Here is a 9508-nt window from a genome sequence, read left to right as displayed (position 1 = left end):
AATACTTGCCTTTTTTTTTTTTTTTTTTAATTTAAAAGATGACCAGTAAGGGGATTTTAACCCTTGACTTTGTGCTGTCAGCACCATGCTCTCCCAAGTGAGCTAACCGGCCATCCCTACATGGGATCCAAACCCGTGGCCTTGGTGTTATCAGCGCCACACTCTCCAGAGTGAGCCACGGGCAGCCCCAAGGACTTGCGTTTATTACTGTTTTTTTTCCCCTAAAATTTGTAGATATTCTTGTGTACTTTCGCTTCTAGATGAATTGGAGAATCAGTTTGTCAAGTTTCATTAAAATCCTATTGAAATTTTGACAGGGATTACATTAAAATTAAAAACTAATATGGAGAAAATCTATCCTTAAAATTTGAATCTTCCCGTCAAGAAATATATTGCTCCCTTTACCTAGGCTTTCTTTTATAATCTTTAGTTTAAAAAGAATTGTTGAATTCACATATGCCTTGACCATTGGCTATTCTTAGATATTATTTATTTTTTGTTAATATCGGAAAGAGGGTTGTTATTACAATTTTTTTTGAAACATAATTGATTGTATACATGTGTGGGGTACAGCATTGAATAGGAATACCTGTGTGCAATATGTGATGCTCAAATCAGGATAATTAGTATATTCGACATTACACAAAATAACCATATTTTGTGGCCCTTTTACCAATTTCTTGCTTGTTATTACAATTTCTGATTGTTGCTGGTGTAGAGAAAAGCTGCTGATTTTGGTGCATTGGTATTGTATCCATTTACCTTAACATTGATAGTATTTAAGCCTTCCATTTACAAAAATTAAACTTACATTCTTTTCAGGAAACACACACACACACACATCAGAAAGGGCTGGCTGGGTGCTCGCTTCGGCAGCACATATACTAAAAATTGGAACGATACAGAGAAGATTAGCATGGCCCCTGCGCAAGGATGACACGCAGAAAGGGCTGGCTGGTTAGCTCAGTTGGTTAGAGCACAGTGTTAAAACACCAAGATCAAGGGTTTGTTAGATCCCCTTATTGGCTACCCAGCAAAAAAAGGAAGAGAAAAAAAGAATCAGGAAGGAAACACATTTTGCTTAATATTAGGTATAAACACTCCTCAAAACTTAAATCCTAGGGTAGCTTATTGAAGCATTTTTTATTTCTCTACACACAAAGAAATTACCAAATGATGTGATATGTGAACTTCAATGGAGAAGATTCTTAAGATATACTCAAAATAGAATGTAATTAATGAAAGAAACCTAGTCTTATTACTCAATGTTTTAAAATTGGCTTAAGTTACCTATGATCATTAATGATATACAGTTTGAGCATCCCTAATCTGAAAATCTGAAATCTGAAATGTTCCAAAATCTAAAACTACTTTTTTTTTTCTTTTTTTGGCAGCTGGCGGGTTCGAGGATCTGAACTCTTGACCTCGGTGTTTAAAATTTTTTGAATACCAACATGAGGCCACATTAAGTACTGTATACTGGGGGAAACATTTTAAAAAGCCATCCAGCAGAATGCTTCCTCATCCCTAGAGGACTCACTTCTCGGTCCCTCATCTGCTTCTGATGTTTCTTCTCGCCTAAAAAAAAAACAGTGTACAGTAACCTTTTAATTAAAACACAGCATCACAGGATGAGGACTGAAAGTCTGCTGTTGTTTGTTGATGCTGTTGTTTAACAGCTGATATGGGTATTCTGGGGATGCTGCTGTGCTGCTTAGTTACCCTGAATAGCATCACAGGATGAGGACTGAAAGTCTGCTGTTGTTTGTTGATGTTGTTGTTTAACAGCTGATATGGGTATTCTGGGGATGCTGCTGTGCTGCTTAGTTACCCTGAACACACTATCTTTGTATCAATGATATGTCATGTGTTTTACTGTTAAGTACTTATATGTGAATAAATGTAAGAAAATCATTGTTTATTGGTGGCATATAAATTCAGAATCAGAATGGTGATGCCATATAACTGCATATTGCCTATATGAGTGGCTTTGATAGTGATATATTTGCTTTCTTTTTTTTTTTTTAAAAGATAACCAGTAAGGGGATCTTAATCCTTGGCTTGGTGTTGTCAGCACCACGCTCAGCCAGTGAGCCAACCGGCCATCCCTATATAGGATCCGAACCCATGGCCTTGGTGTTATGAGCACCGCACTCTCCCGAGTGAGCCACGGGCCGGCCCTGTGATACATTTGCTTTCTGATGGCTCACTGTACACAAACTGTGTTTCATGCACAAAATTATTTAAAATGTTGCATAAAATTACCTTCAGGCTATGTGTAAACGGTGTATATGGATCATAAATGAATTTTATGTTTAGATTTGGGTCCCATCCCCAAGATATCTCATTATGTATATGCAAATATTGTAAAATCCAAAAAAATCCAAAATTGGAAACACTTCTGATCCCAAGCATTTTGGATAAGGGCTAATCAATCTATACAAATATAAAGTAGCTACATTATAGCCAGAAGCGTAACTTATTATAGTTATATTTCATATATAGTAGTTTAGTGGGTTTCTCCTGGAAATGCTCATCTAAGTTTTTATTTTAAATCTGTTGAATTTTCTGGTAGAAGTGAAGGCAAATCCAAGACGACACTGAAAGTGTCTTTTCAGGATTTATGTTGTATCGTCTAACCACAGCGGATTACTTGCCATTATAAATATGTCACACACTTTCATCCTTCTCTTGTGAGCCTGCATTTTTTCCTACCTATCAAGCCCAGTTCTTCCATTTTTCAAGGTCTAGTTTAAGTGTACCCTTCTCCACAAGACCTTCCTTCATTTACCCCCAGTCACTAGGTTGTGAATTGAGAGTAGGCATTTTACCTTTACCACATTTACCACTAGCATTTACCTCAATCCTGGGCAGACAAAAAGCACTGAATAAATAATTCGTAAATGAATAATAAGAACTGATTGCTTCTTCCTCTACATTCCACATCTTATTCTCTATATAACACTATTTCTGCCTTGAATTATATATGATTTTATTATAGCATATAGTTTGTCTATCTTCCTCCTCTGATTAAATTCTGGAGAACAGAAAATGCATCTGATTCCTCCCTCAGCACCTAACACACAGAATAGAAATTTGATAATTGGATCAAGTATATAAAATCTTTTTTTTTTTTTTTGGCAGCTGGCAGATATAGGGATCTAATCCTGGACCTGGTTGTTATCAGCACCACGTTCTAACCGAGCTAACCGACCAGTACCTGACTCATCGTATCTTAGAGAGGTAAAGCTATACTGAATAAATTTCAGGGAAGATGGGGGGGAGGGTAGGGGGGACTTTAAAAGCATTAACCTGGTGTTACATTATTTGAGATTTAGCGCAAGAAGATTAACTCGCTGGCACCACCTAGTATTCAATAAAGGCGGTGCACTTTTTGCGGCAACTATAGAAATGACTCTCCGATACTGGAATCTGAGTGGAAGTTACTCATTCATGCTCACCTCTCTCTTAGCACTCTGAACTCCGCACAGTGCTGACCGGTCTCAAGTTGCATAAACCACCAATTATTGAAGTTCCGAGTGTCATAAACTTGAGAAAAGCGAAATTATTCATCAGTACAAGAGGCTCGAAGCTCAAATTACCTGGGGGGAGTGGAGTTGGCTAGGAAAGGGAAACCATTAATAATTTCATTAACAAATGGTTTTATTTGCTGTATATGAACTTGGCCTAAAGCAGTCCAGATAACTTCCACGTGAGCAGCCTGCAATTGGAACACACCCCTTTCTTTCTAGGAAGACATCACGGGATTGGGCGCTTTCTGCCTCGACTGCGCGTCCCGCAGTCTTTCTGAGGATTTCCCTAGTGAGGCCGCGGGGGTCACTGAGGAAAACCCCGCGCCCGGGCCCGCCTTGAGGGAAGCTGTTAAACCCAGAAGCACGGAAAACCCTTTTCCCGGCTGGAAGTGAGCAGCTTTTGGCCCACGACCATCGGGACGGGGGGGAGGCAGCAGCTCCAGACAAGGCCGCAAATCCTATCTCCACGGGGAACTTGACGCTCCCGCACTGAGGTCCCGCAGCGGCCGGGCTCGACCAGGCCCCGGTTGCCACCAGAAGTCTCCGTGAACCCGCCGCCCCCGAAACGCCTTCCGGCCCTCCTTGGCCAGAACCGGGGTAACCTGCTCAGTGCCCCCCGGGGTCCCGTCTCTGCCTCCCGCCAGCCCCCGGGTACCGGAGTTCGGAGCCAGGGGCCCCGCCTACCTGAGGGCCCCGGCCCGGCGAACCGCGCGAGAGGAGCACTTCCGTCGCACGCACGCACGCACTTCCGGCCTCCTGGAACCAACGAGGGTGCGGCCGCCGGTGTTCCTTCGCTGGCCTCCGGGCTGCGGGTGGGCTTGGGGAGCGCTGCGGCCGGTCGGCGGTGAGGGTGTGGTAAGCTTCCCACTTGCAGCCCCTGAGAAACCGGTCCCTGCGGGAGGCAGCCAGGAACCCATCTTGTCACAGGCAAAGGGGAGTTCCGTATTTAGGGTCGAATACAACGGGCCCCGAGGCAAGGTCATATTCAAGTTTGAGGCAGGAATATTGCCTTTCGTGGAACCGAAAACCTCTGCGAGTTTGCCTCTGACCTTAGGAAGGGGTGAATTCACCCTGGGGGCAAATCCTTTCCTAGATGAGTCTTGAGGGCTGGCACCCTGGCACTGGGCGCGGGGTGGGTGGCGGGCGGAGGAGGAAGTCCTCCATTCTGGACTACCTCCCTTTCCTCCTAAATCTTTCCGTGTCTGCAAAACACTAGACCCACTTTCCTGGAAGCAGTTCGACACTCATACCCCTTGAGAAGGAGGCAGTTAGCTGTGGGGCAGCACTTTAAAAGTTACCCGGAAAATGCCATAAACCCTGATGTCCTGTATACTACTGACTTATCCATCTCCCTTATGTACACAGGGTTGCAAAATTGTTTCAAAAGTGTGGTCTTTAAAGTTAGTTATGTTTCATTCGTCAGGACAAACTTCCAACTTTGATTACCGTAGAACTCTACCAGGATGAATTGTTTCTGTTAGTTTTGCCTGATGGTAGAATTCCTTATTACCTTCAATCGTTTTTCAGAGTTACAATTTGGATATGAAATCACTTTTCTAGCCCACCTCAGAGAAGACTGTTGACACACTAGTTGGCATGGTTCCAATAGCCTACCTTGCAAAACGCTTCAGATTCGAAGAATTTCCTGTGTAAAAGTAAGTGCCTGTTGTGTTAATGCGATTATCTTTAATTTGTGATATGTGAGTATGTGTGGAAGTGTCAGCGTTTTGGGTAAAATGGAACTCAGTGACAAATAAGGTCAGTGCTGTTAAAAAGAAAAACTTTAGAGAGAGAACTGGGTTACTAGAGGCAGGAAAGGGGAGGGGGGAAGTGAGAGCTAGTTAATGGGTACAGATTACAGCTAGATAGAAAAAATAAGTTCTATCGGTGTACAGTCAGTCCAGGAATCTATAATTAACAATGATTTACTGCATGTTATCAAACGACTAGAAGACAGATGTTCACATCACAAAGAAATGATTAAATTTTGCAATGATGAATATGCTAATTACCCTAATTAGAACACACATTATATATGTGTATTGAAATATAATTATACCCCATAAATATGCACAACCAATATATTTCAATAAAAAATTAATTTTAAAAAAAGTCATTGGGCTAAAACAAAAAACTTTAGACAAATTAAATTTAACAGAGTTTAACTGAGCAAAGAACAATTCACGAATTGGGCAACTGCCAGAATAGGTTCACAGCAACTCCCAAGTTTACTGCATGTTGGGGTAAGACTTATAGCCAGAAAAAGGTACAGAGACAGCTGAATTAGTTACAGCTGGGCGTTTTGCCTTATTTGAACATGGTTTGAACATTTGGCTGCCTGTAATAGGCTGAGACTCCTTTACTTGTTACAGGAGTAGGATATGGTTTGTTTGCACATCAACCGAAATTATGAGGTAGATTACAGTCTGTTTACACATTAAGTTAGGTTATAGTACACTATGTGAAGAAACCTTTAGACCAAACTTAATTTAACAGTGCCAAATAAAACTCGAAAATATACTTCCTTTTCTACCATTTGAAGAATTTGCTGAATAAAGACTTGCTCAAAATGTATTTTTCCTAATTTTGATGATAATATATTATCCTGTTCAGACATTCATGCTGGTTTTGGTGCATGCAGTTGTAGAAGCTATGGAGGAAAGGCCTTACCATACAGGCATTGTATTTGCCTGCTTCTCTTTTTCAGTAACTTAGTCTGATTCAGGTTCTATGCTGAAGATATTCTTATATACCTTTGGGGGTTTTGTTCGTTTTTTGGCAGCTGGCTGGTAATTGGCTTCTTGTTTAGAGTTAATAGATAATGAAAACATATACTTAGTGCATAAGTAAAAAAAATTTGTTAGGGTTCCAGTTTTAAAACAAAAATAGAATCCAAGCCTTTAGATGGGAGGCAGAGAAGAAATTGGAGAAAGAGGAATGGTGTGTTAGGTAGGTAGTTACAGGAGACAGCACTGGGAAAGGTAACTTTATAACTGGGAGTCATAACTGGTAAACCAGATAAATGCTACTTGGCAGCTGCAGGAGTTTAGGACACTTCAGCTTGAACTTGGACTGGGAGCCTGGAGAATGCAAGTTGCTCCAACTAGGGAGGGAAAATGCCAGGGCAGATGAAACTTGAGTGGCTAACGAGCACCGTGAGCGAAAGGCTCTCTGAACACTTGGACCTCTTTTAAGTGTCTACCAGCAGATAACTTATACCATTGTAAGTATTGCGTAATAGGTAAGAGCATGAACTTTCAGAATCTAGGACGTTACTCTAGCTGTGAGATCCTGAGCAAGTTAGTAAATCTCTCTAAGCTTCAGTTTCCTCATCTGTAAGGCAAAAAAAAGGGATGATAATATCACCTACCTCATTGCTGTAAGGTTGCTGTAAGGATCACATGAATGCTTAGTATATTGCTCCCCACATAGGAAGAACTCAGTGAATATCATCATCATCATTATGTAAAATAAGCATAATTGGATATATATTCACAAGGAACAGGCCCATCCAAGGAGAATGAGTAGGTGTATTGCCATTCAATGAGAGGCATGGGAAGTCAAATGAGGATTTCATAAGCAGGAACCATGAGGCTTTCTGCCCTTCAATTGTCAACTTTCCACCCCCACCTCAGCCCCAGGCAACGACCGGTCTGCCTTCTGTCATTTTAGAGTAAATTAGTTGTCTAGAATTCCAAATAATTAGAATCATACAGTGTGTACGTTTTTGTATCTGGCTCCTTTCACTCAAAATGCCTGTGAGATTAATCCATGTTACTTGTATCAGTAGTTTGTTTTTGTTCCTTTTTATTGCTCAGTAGTATTCCATTATATGCATATACCAAATTTACTTCATTCATTCATCTCTTGATTAACATTTGAGTTGTTTCCAGTTTTTGGTTATTATGCACAAAGCCAAACTGTATAATTCCTTGTGTGGACATATGCTTTCATTACTCCCCATTATTTTTAAGCTCTTGTTATCATTTATATTTAAAATCCTTTCTCTGTGGCCCCCTTGAGAAGCTTCCTCCATCAATTATTCACTTTCTTGCAGCTTCTGTGTCTTCCTAATGGTGCTTTCCCCTCAACCTACCACCATTCTAATTCTCTACTATTCTAAACAAAAAATCAAATCAAATAAAAAACCTTCTCTTAATTGTGATATCCCATTGAAGGTAGTGTTTGATATCTGTGGTTAATCAGTGCCTGGTTCTAGTCTCTCTGTGTCTACCTACCTGCTGGATCTCTCTACTTGGATGTACTGTGTGTACCTCAAATTCAACACCCATAAAACAGTAGTGTTTCTCTTTATGCCATCCCTCCACACCTCCTAACTTGAGCTTCCTCTAATCCTCTCTGACTAGTGGCACATCATCCACTCAGTCGCTCAAGTCAGAAATCTTATTTTCCTTCCTCTTCCTTCCCTCCTTTATTCAGTCAACTGGTCAACTTGTAAACCCTTGACATCGTCCCTCTTGTTATTACCCTTTGTTGTCTCTCATCTGGACTGTTGGAGTGCTCTAAAGCAGTGCTTTGAAAACTTGAAGATACATATGAATCACCTGGGGATCTTGTTAAAATGCAGATTTTGATGTAATAGGTATAGGGTAGGGCCTGAGATTCTGCATTTCTAACCAGCTTCCAGGTGATGCGCATACTGCTGGTCCACTCTGTCTTCACTCACTCTCCTGGCAGGGTCATTCAGTCTCATGGCTTTAAATACCATCTGTTATGGACTGAATGATAAGTATGAGCTAGTTATTTACAAATGCTCCAATGTTTGTGTCCCTTCAAAATTCATATGTTGAAGCCCTACCCCTGAATATGGCTGTATCTGGAATAAGGAAGTAATTAAGGTGAAATGAGGTCATAAGGTGGGGCCCTGATCCAATAGGATTAGTGTCCTTATAAGAAGAGACAACAGATCTGCCCCTCCACCTAGCCTCCCAACCCTTACTGGAAAGGCCATCTGAGGACAGAGCAAGAAGGCAGCCATCTACAAGATGGGAAGAATCCTCAGCAGAGATCCAATCGCCCAAATCCTTGATCTTGGACTTCTAGCCTCCAGAACTGTGAGAAAATAGATTTCTGTTGTTTAAGCCACCCAGTCTATACTATTTTGTTAGGACAGCCCAAGCTGTCCATATATATGCAGATGACTCCCAAGTTTGTAGTAAATCTCTAGTCTGGACCTCTACCCCGAGTTGGCTCTGTTCTCTATTTACCTACTTAACATCACTACTTGGATATCTAATAGACATCCCAGATTTAACTTCTCTGTAAACTGAACTCCTGATCTTCTCCTCTAAACCTACTCATGGTTATCTTTTTTTATTTCCTCAAAGGCAGTGCTATTTTTTTAGTTGCTTAGGCCAAAATTTTGGAGTCATCCTTGACTCCTTTTATGACCCACATTCCATCCATAAGCAAATCACATTGGCTCTACATTCATAATATATCCAGAATCTAATGACTTCTCACCACTCCGCTGCAACCACCCTTGTCCAAGTCAGCATCAACTCTCACCTGGATATTTTCAGTAGCCTCCTGTCTGGTCTCCTTCCATACACCCTTGTTTCCTCCCACATTCTGTTCTCAACTTCAATAGCCAGAGAGATCCTTAAAAAATATGAGTCAGGTCATGTCATACCTCTGCTCAGAGCCCTGCAGTGGTTTCCTCTTACCTCTCTGACTGTATCTGGTACTCCTCCTCCGTCAGTTAATCTGTCCCAGCCGTTCTGGTCTTTTCTCTGCTCCTGTAAAATGACAGGTGTATATTTGCCTCAGGACTTTGGTACTATTACCTTTGCTTAGAACATTCATCCTTATGTTATAGTATCTTCCATATAATAGAAAATTATTTGAAATAGCAGGGATGGCCAGTTAGCTCATTTGGTTAGAGCCTGGTGTTGTAACTCCAAGGTCAAGGGTTCAGATCCCTGTACCTTAAAAAAAAAAAAAAAAAAAAAAAA

General features: G+C 41.1%; 2 protein-coding genes across 2 annotated transcripts in view; one reads left to right on the top strand and one right to left on the bottom strand.

Annotated features, from left to right (window-relative positions):
• Window positions 1-4278, bottom strand: part of LZIC (leucine zipper and CTNNBIP1 domain containing) — a 13024-nt gene extending 8746 nt beyond the window's left edge. Inside the window, exons 1-2 of the mRNA XM_008568824.1 lie at window positions 4218-4278; window positions 3462-3549 (exon numbers count right to left, since the gene is read on the bottom strand). The gene's annotated coding sequence lies outside the window, so the exon portion shown is untranslated. The remainder of the gene's footprint in view (window positions 1-3461; window positions 3550-4217) is intronic.
• A 36-nt stretch (window positions 4279-4314) lies between these two features.
• The window catches only part of NMNAT1 (nicotinamide nucleotide adenylyltransferase 1), a 28495-nt gene continuing 23301 nt past the window's right edge, over window positions 4315-9508 (top strand). Inside the window, exons 1-2 of the mRNA XM_008568823.1 lie at window positions 4315-4388; window positions 5061-5188. The gene's annotated coding sequence lies outside the window, so the exon portion shown is untranslated. The remainder of the gene's footprint in view (window positions 4389-5060; window positions 5189-9508) is intronic.

This window comes from Galeopterus variegatus, unplaced genomic scaffold (assembly GCF_000696425.1).
Source record: "Galeopterus variegatus unplaced genomic scaffold, G_variegatus-3.0.2 Scaffold445, whole genome shotgun sequence".
Taxonomy (NCBI): domain Eukaryota; kingdom Metazoa; phylum Chordata; class Mammalia; order Dermoptera; family Cynocephalidae; genus Galeopterus; species Galeopterus variegatus.
Note: the sequence above shows the minus strand (reverse complement) of the source record. Positions and strands in the feature narration are given on the sequence as shown.